Genomic DNA, 9,449 nt, shown 5'->3' with positions numbered 1-9,449 from the left:
CTTTTGCTCTGCTTAATCAGTGACTATATTTAAACATGTCTCATGAGGGGCTCCTGGGTGGCTCAGTCGGTTAAGCATCCGACTTCAGCTCAGGTCATGATCTCGCCCTTTGTAAGTTTGAGCCCCACATCGGGCTCTGTGCTGACAGCCCAGAGTCTGGAGCCTGCTTCAGATTCTGTGTCTCCCTCTTTCTCTGTCCCTCCCCTGCTCACACTCTGTCTGTCTCAAAATTAAGTAAACATTAACAAAAATTAAACGTGTCATGATTAAAGATATATTGTAACACATAAGAAATGAGCAGGACAGAGTTTGACCTTAAGACAGAGGTTTTCAATTTGGCATAATGACCAGGAAGCTTGTTAAGTTCAAAAATGCCAACATCAGCCTATAAAAGGTTACTCTACAAGCTATTTCAGGGATCACAAGAACCCATTTTATTAGATGATAAGGAAGGAAAACATTCCAGGATTAAGAGAAATGGAAGCAATGTTATCCAAAAGGTGAGGGTTCTAGACTGTTACTCATCATTTCGTGTAGCTCACTGATCCTGGAAGGCAGGAATAGACTCTTTTAATTTGTCTGGAACTGATGGCACCAGGAACATGTTGAACATATAATGAGTATACTACTTTGCAATGAGAAAACCATAGGTTTCTGTCCCTACATGGCTTGTGAGGGAGATCCAGAAAGGCAAGACATTCATCTGTGTGGAACATTCATATGAGAGAAAAACTACCTTACCTTCATGATTAATAAGGAAAAGAGTTTCAAAACACTGCTTTTTTAAAGTGACACAACAGAGAAAGAAATAACAGAGGAAGAAAAACAAGGGAAAAGAGACAAGTGAAGCTACTTCCAAGAAATCAAAGTTTATGGGACTAGAAATCAGAAATGATGCTAAATTAAAAATCTGAGTCCACATCAATCAGAAAGAAAACATCTCGGTGCATAGAGAGAAGCACACAGACAGAAACCTGCAGTGCACAAAGCAATGACTCCCTCGTTATCCCATATTTCAAGCACGCAAGAGAGTGAGGGGCAGAACATGACAGGAACATTTGCAGCTGAAATCACTCCTGAAAAGATCTGTTTTGCTCTTTCTCCATGTTATGTTTTCTCAGGATATTCCTCTTGGAATTCAGTGGCTCTTTTAAAAGAAGATACTTGCAAACACTGGCCTGACCTTTTGCTGAGTTTCTTTGGTCTCTCTCCACAGCTCTGCTGGGGTATCATGGAACGTTGCACAGATGTCCTCCTTTATCTCCCCCCCCCATCACTGGAGTACCCCCACCTCAGAGTTTCCGGAAACCCACACCTTACCTCCATCAGCACAGGTCGGCAAACATTTTTCAGTGAGTGAGTGGACGATGTCACGTGTTCATGGCCCACACCACTTTGCCAAGGGTTTTTGAAAATAGAACTACATATTCGTAACCTGATCAGCAGCAGTAGAAGCTGCAACAGCGAACATCCTATGTATTCCCCCACTCCTACTCCACTCCTGTGACATGTTTCTACTGCTGGAATTATGATCCATTCGTAAATTAGCCTGAAATCAGAGATGATGAGTTTCTCTTCTTCTTCTCCTTTTATTTCCTTTGTCCCCCCGCCCCCCAAATCCTTTTCTCCTTTTTTTTTTTCCAGTGGGGCTAAAACCAGCAGGGAATCTTCATTAAAATTCACCATAAGGCCCATTTGTTTGCCATTTCCCTCCCCCGCACTCCCATATCCCTCCTACCCTGCTGTGAACTCTTTGCAGAGCAGAGGAATGACCCGTGGAAATCTCACTGCCATGGCGAGGCGCACCATCCAGGGAAACATTCCAAGCTGCTCCTGTCTGTCAAATAAAGATGACACAGGTTTACTGTCTGTGGACACCCCTCCAGGTAGTTTTCTGTTCATGATTTTATTTTATCCTGGATTTTAGGAAACAAGATGTCTTTCTTCATAAACGGGGGCAAATACTGCTGACGTTTAGAACACCCCTCAAAGACAAGGAGGAAGAGAGGATTTAGACCTTGCACTTGCACGATGTTAGTTCTTATGGGAGACCAATATCAGAGAGGATGTTTTTCGAGGTGGTTGTTATTGTTGGTTTCATGCCCTTCCTCTTCATTCCAATGAGACAGAACTATGCCAGAGTCATACTTCATATCCATCTATAGGAACATCTGGCCCATGTCTAACATTTAATTTCCACACCATTAGAGTCAAACAATACACGTACATCAGTAGATAATGTAATGCATTATCACGCAAGGCGGAGAGTAGCAATTTATTAGCCTAATTTAAAATAGCCTTCAGCAAAAAAATAGTGCATCTTAATTCAGAGTTCTGAATGGAATGACATGTTTTCCAGTAAAATTCAAAAGTGTATACGCAGACATGCCTTGGAAAAACTTTCCTGCATATATTACCTTCTGCATTATTCAAGTATGAAATATCAATTCTGGTTTTTTTTTATGTTTCAACCAATTTCTTCCATAATAACACAAAAAGAGATAACAACCATAGGAGAATAGGAAAAAAAGGAATTCCCTAGAATGTAAGTAGACCCCCACATCTTTAATTCTTAGAAATCACTACTTGAGTGTGTAGGTTGCTCAAAATTTCTTTGCATATACTTAAAATTACAGAAAATGGCTTGCTTTGAATGTAGCATGAATTTTGCCTCTATTTCTTCCCTTTCAGACATTTCATTACTATTTTAGGTTTATAGAGAATGGATATATAGAGCCTTAGTTTGTCTTTCAAGATGATTAGAATGTTTTTAAGGATGCAAATTATATAATCTTAGCAGTAGCTTAAACCATGCAGCCTGCACGCATCATTGTGATTATTAAAAACAGACATATTCAAATATTTTCTCAGTTCTTATTAATGAAAAATCAATGTCTAGTTTCTTGATGCAAATATCTGATGTAAAAGGATGTGCAGTACTTGTTAACATTGATAGAAAACATTTTCACTCCCCTAAATGTTACTAATGGAAATAATAGTATACTTATAGGATGATATGCAATACACATTCTGAATTTTGCGACTCTCACCAAAGCACGCTGATGAAGCACACTGCATATGACAATTAATGAGATGGGCAAAATTTGTCATCTTTGGGTCCTCAGATAGTACTTAATTTGCTTTTGAGCCTTCTTTCACCAGTGATGTGCAAGGCCCATGGCCAGTCCCTACGGCGAATGCATATACCCAAATGTTCGTGACCTCATAGATTAATGAGGGAAGTAAGAAATGTACATAACATAACCAGAGTGCATAATATAAAGGAATAAATGCCATAAGAAAATTAGAGAAAGGGGGGCTCCTGGGTGGCTCAGTCAGTTAAGTGTCCCACTCTTGGTGTCAGCTCAGGTAAGTGAACTCATGGTTTCGTGAGTTCTAGCCCCACATCGGGCTCTACACTGGCAGTGTGGAGCCTGTTTGGGATTCTGTCTTCCTCTCTGTCTGCCCCTCCCCCACTTGCTCTGTCTCTGTCTCTGTCTCTGTCTCTCTCTCTCTCTCTGTCTCTCAATATCAATAAATAAACTTAAAAAAAATTCATATGGATTGCCCTGCCCCCAAGTCCCCATACCCAACTAGCAAGTTCTCTCCTGAAAACCCTAATCCTTAGCTCAGATTCTCCAGTTTAGTTTAAAATATTTGCTCTTGTTTCACTTTTGAGATCTTCTATATGCAACCTATAATATGACTAATATCTTGTTCCCTGTCTTCCACTCTTGCATTGTGATACGTGGCCAATGTGGTTTGGTAATGCTACCACCTGTCTTGTGCCCAGACCGGAGCAAATGCGAGAACCATCCAGGACAGTGATGCTTTACCCTAACCCCTGATTGCCTGAACTAACTCTAGGAAAACAAGAACATTTTACTATATGAAATTTCAAAACCCATTGTTATCCTTGACGGTCTTCAAATCAGCTTGTAGTTTCATTAGTTCACTTTATCGAAGGCTTGAACTTATCACAGACCTAAGAAATGTATCAACAACCTGAATACCTAATCGTATGTGCCTCACTCTGCAGCCAACCCCTTGACACAGGGGGAGATATGCAAATTAGCTTCCCGGTGTTCCAAAGTTTTCCAAAGGTATGGATATTTCCAAAGGTATGGGCACGTAGAGTAACCTTGGTTTTCATCTTTCTGTAAAAAAGGATAAAAAATTTCAAATAAAAATCTATTCCCTCAACTCCATTCCCCAGCCCTAGCTTTGTGTTACAGAGATAATTACATTTAAGTGCTAATAATTTTAGTTCTTCTGTTGAATAGTACTGTAAGTACTAGGCCTTTGACTCCATTCTAGAAGGCAGAGAAATTTAGATCACTTACTAGAGTGTTCTCCCATCTCCATTTCAGTTTATATCGTATTATTATTATCTGTTCCTCAAGTGATTGCTTCATAATTTTAAATGATACTGGTTGTTCAATTTCAAAGTTATCTTTACCATGTAGGTTTCTTTCTGTGGCTTGATAAGTATTTATTGAGTGCCTACACTGGCCAAATGCTATGCTAGATTCTGGCCATAAAATGATGAGTAAAAATGGACCTTAACTCTGTCATCATGGAAACTGCCATCCAATGAAAAAGGCAAAGGTCAATTAATAATAACACAAACACATTGTAATAAGTGCTGCCCAGAAGTCCATAGGTAAGAGAATTTATATTAAGGGGATCAGGGGTGGTTTCTCAGAAGAGATTACCTTTGGTAAGAGATCTGAAGGATGAAGAGGATTTAACTATGTGGAAAATGGTAATAGAAGCATTCCAGGAAAAAGAATAGCTCTTGCAAAGGCCCTGGGGCAGAGAACTCACAGCAAGAATGATGTAGAAGAAGCCAGTGGGACCCAAGTGGAAAAAGTGGAGAAGGGCAAAGTGGTAAGACAGAAAAGATACAAGTAGAGGCCAGACATGCACAGCTTTGCATTAAGGTAAACCCCTTAATAAAGCCAGGTGAAGGTACTTCATGGTTTTGAAGCAGAGGCAGATCATGATCAGAATAGAATTTTGAGGAGCTTACCCTGACTATAGTTGGTGAATATGAGTAAATGAGCTGAAATATTATTTTTCTCCATCTATTTCTTCTGTCGGTCTTAACCTTACTTTTAAATTACCCAGGCTTTTTTTTTTTAATTTATTACTATTTGTGAGCCTTCAATGTTTTTCCTAGAGCTGGAATGAAATGTTAAAAAACAGCAAAAATCTCTACTGTCCTATGACCCAGCAATCCATGCCTGGGTATTTGGCCATTCGCAAATGAGTGCACACAACCAAAATACTGTAAAAAGGTATTCACAGCAGCTTTATTCGTGATAGTGAAAAACCAGAAACCACTGAGACATCCAATGGGACAGGGACTCAGTTGTGGCATATAAATGAAGTGATTGGTTAAAAATTATGCAACAATGAAAAGGGAATGAATTACTGGCAAACACAATGATAAGTGGGGACGGTGGTGGCCATTTTGGGGGGTAAAAGCACCTTCTGAGGGGCTAGAAATGTTCTATATTCTGATCTGGGTAGTCATTACCTGGGTGTATCCATCTTTAAAATTCATCAAACCTTGGGCGCCTGGGTGGCTTAGCTGGTTAAACATCTGACTTTGGCTCAGGTCACGATCTCACAGTCTATGAATTCGAGTCCCACATCGGGCTCTGTGCTGACAGCTCAGAGCCTGCAACCTGCTTCAGGTTCTGTCTCTCCCTCTCTCTCTGCCCGTCCCCTGCTCACACTCTGTCTCTTTCTCTCAAAAATAAACATTAAAAAAATTTAAAAAAAATAAAATTCATCAAACCTTATAAAGATTTATGAGCTTGATGTTTATTAATCTGTATACATTTTACCTCAATAAAAATGTAAAAAGAAAAATGATAAGCACCATCTATAATCCTAGGATGTTGCATACGCTTCAGATCCAAGGGAAACATCTGGCACATATTCACATGTACCTTTCTAAGGAAACTATTCTAAGAGTAAAGGTCAGATTGATTCTTTTTGTCTTATACTCTATGATTTTCTCAAAATCATGCCATATGGACAAGTGCACTTTCAATGTCCTTGCATGTCAGAAAATGTCTTTATTTCACTCTCTTATGTTATTCATTGTTTAGCTCCAAATCACTTTTCCTCAGAACATTGAAGGAATTGTTCCATTGTTTTCTAGAATACCATGTTGTTAATGAAAAGCCTAAGGTTATTCTGATTTTTGTAACTTTCACATTTTCCTTTGAAAGCTTTAAGGAGTTTTCCTGTACACTCGGAGTCCTGAAATTTCACCCTAATGTATGTGGATTTTGTATTAGATTTCTATTGCTGTTTAACAGAGAACCACACATTTAGCAGTTTAAAGCCACACCTGTTAATTATATCACAGTTTCTATAGGTCAGAAGTCCAAGAAAGACAACTAAATCCTCCACTTGGGTGCTCACACGACTAAAATCAAGGTGTTTACTGGGCTGCATTCTTATCTGGAAGCTTGACTTAAGGAAGGATTTACTTCCATGGTCCCCCAGGTTGTTGGCAGAATTTATTACCTTGAAGCTATAGAATTCATGGCAGTTTGCTTTTTCAATGGCAGCAACATAAAGAATTCCTCCTAGTCTCTAAGCTCAGAGAAGTCCTAAAACCACTTTTAAAGGGCTCACTTAATGAGGTCAGGCATACCTAGACAATTAACCTAGGTATGGATCAGTCAACTCAAAGGAAAACTGATTAGGGACTTTAATTACATCTGCAAAATCTCTTTGCCTTTACCATACAGTGTAATTTAGCATGGGTACAACATCCATTACAATTTTTAGGTCCCTCACATACGCAACGGGAGATGATATAGGACATGGGAAACTTGGGGGTCGTTTCAAAGCATTGCCTACCACAGAGTTGTTGTAAAAGTCTTTGTTATTCTTTTTAATACTCATTTCCATATTCACAACATTCTGAACAAACTGAGCTCATTAAGTATTTGTTGAATAAATGACGAATTAATACACAGTTACTTTGTAGCCCACTTCAAATCTGAAGATGTGACTATTTCTTCCACTCAGAGAAATGTTCCTGTTTCATCTTCAACAATTTGTTTTACTTTGTTTCTGAGCATTTCATTTAACATATTTCTAATAAATATGACGCATGTTTTAGTATTTTCTCACATGTTTTTCGTCTTTTTGTTGTTTTGCTTTACGTTCCTAGACATAAGTGCATGGGTGGGTAAATGTCTAGGAATCTTTCAGATCACAAAGTTTATTAACTTGTCTCCAAGTTACTATTCAGTTTTCCTGTTCAATGTTTTGTTTTGATGGCCATGTTTTTCATTTTCAAGAACTGTTTCTAGGTTTTTTTGGTCCTGTTTAATTCTGGATTAGATAGTTTCTCAAATCTCTCTGAAACTACTGAAATCATAATTTTTATCATGAGGGAAAGAGAATGCTCTTTTCAGAATCAATTATTCTTTTTTATAAGCCCTGTCTTGTTGGTTTTATAGATCCCCTTGTAAGTTTTACTCAAATGTCTGGTGACCCTTGGTTATCCATTCATATTTATGAATGAACCACCAAGTTTTGGTGTAGTGGATGGTCCATAACTTTGATTCTATCTCTAATGTGCCATGGTCTCTTCCATCTTCCTGCCTTAGCTCAGACTTTATCAGCATCTGTAAGGCCTTCCTGGTTCCAGCATTCACAAACAGCTACCGTCTCTTAAGTCAAAAGCACGCAGTTTAGGATGTAGTATCAGTTGAGCATCCGTTAAAAGGTTGCTGGTATGCTTTTCCTCTGTAAGTATGTGGTTTGTTTCCCCTCTAGTCTCCCTTGAAATGGTGGAATGGCTTCAGGCTTTGTGTGCCTAAGTAAAGTGTGTGTTGTGTCATGATTGACTTTACTTGTATATCCAAAGAATACAGGCAGTTAGCTGAGGAACGAGCCAATATGAATTACTCTGAGGACGCATTATCATTTTCCCTCTTGATCGGATCTGTCTTTCTTTTATAATATCATTTGTTAGAAGGTTTATAGTACTCTTTGCTCCACTTCTTTTTTTATGTATGAGCACCTACATCATGGTCCCAAGTTCTCCCCTGGAAGACTATTCTATTTCCTTATATGGCAGCTCTCTGGATGTATGATAGGATGGACATGACTGGGAGTCGTGCTCTATGGATGCATGGAAGTAGGGATATTAGGACAGAGACATTACTGGCCCAGCTGTTTGATAGAGAAGATGCTAATTAATTCCTTGATATCCACCCCATAGCCCACTTTTGCTCTTCCTGCTTGACAATTCTGAACATAAAGCCTTTCCCGTTTCTGCCAGAAAGAATGGTTTCCACTTACAACGCAGCTTTTGGCATATCTTTTGGCTCTACCTTGGTAGTTTATCCATTGTATGATCCCTTTTCCTTTCCATATTTCAGGAGGATAATGGGTCAAGAAAATGCCTTATTTATTGGGATAGGAATTGAAGGATAAGCAGGATTTCTCATATCATTATTGTATTCCTTTAATCAATGTTTTAATTTTTTTAAATAAATTATTCATTTTTGAGAGAGAAATAGAGTGTGAGTGGGGAAGGGGCAGAGAGAGAGGGAGACACAGAATCTGAAGCAGGCTCCAGGCTCTGAGCTGCCAGCACAGAGCCAGACGTGGGGCCTGAACTCACAAACTGTGAAATCATAACCTGAGCCAAAGTTGGACGCCTAACTGATGGGGCCACCCAGGCGCCCCAGCTTTAATCAATATTTTAATATTTAGTTTGCAAAAACCAATAGGTACTGAAGAGGATTATAAAAAAAAAGAGTCTTAATTCCAGGACCATAGAATGTAGTAGGATTTAAGTAATAATAGTGTACTGCAAGAATATTTAAATTCAGGAAGAAATAAATGAGCATGTCATGAATGATACAGAATCAAAGTTATAAACTAACTCCTTCAGAACAGCCTGACATGGGTCATGCCAATGAAAGACTTCCAGGACCTTATTCCTAAGCTATGGGGGGAGTGATGTTGCTAAACCTAAGGGACTGGTAGCTTAAGAAGATAATGTCTAACAGCAATTTGAGCTAATGCTTGAATAGATGGGATAGAAGGTGTTGCCTTGTGTATCTCTATAAGCTATGATATTTTGCCCAACATGTATTATTTTTCTATTGTTATAGAAATAGAAATTTTTAAAATAGATTGGTACAAAACCAGCATCTTAAAACCAAAACAAATTATTATATCACAGTTTCTACAGGTCAAGAATCTGGACATAGAATGGCTGGTTTCTCTACTTAAGTTGTCATAAGTCTGAAATGAAGATGTCAGTCATACCCTGAGATGTCATTTGGGGGGCCTAGGGAAAAAAAATCACTTCCAAGCTCCTTCTTTTTGTTGGCAGAATTCAGTTTCTTGCAAATGTAGGACTGAGGTCCCTCTTATTTTCCAGGCTCCCAGCCAGGGGC

At 38.8% G+C, this 9,449-nt stretch overlaps 1 long non-coding RNA gene across 1 annotated transcript; it reads left to right on the top strand.

Annotated features, from left to right (window-relative positions):
• The first annotated feature begins 231 nt into the window (after nt 1–231).
• On the top strand, nt 232–1,880 carry LOC123385682. The gene is made up of 2 exons (XR_006598640.1): nt 232–1,334; nt 1,760–1,880. It is a non-coding gene; the product is annotated as an uncharacterized LOC123385682 (long non-coding RNA).
• The last annotated feature ends 7,569 nt before the right edge of the window (nt 1,881–9,449 follow it).

The sequence above is a fragment of the Felis catus genome, chromosome B2 (assembly GCF_018350175.1).
Source record: "Felis catus isolate Fca126 chromosome B2, F.catus_Fca126_mat1.0, whole genome shotgun sequence".
NCBI classification, from domain to species: domain Eukaryota; kingdom Metazoa; phylum Chordata; class Mammalia; order Carnivora; family Felidae; genus Felis; species Felis catus.
This window is presented reverse-complemented; position numbering and strand designations above follow the sequence as displayed.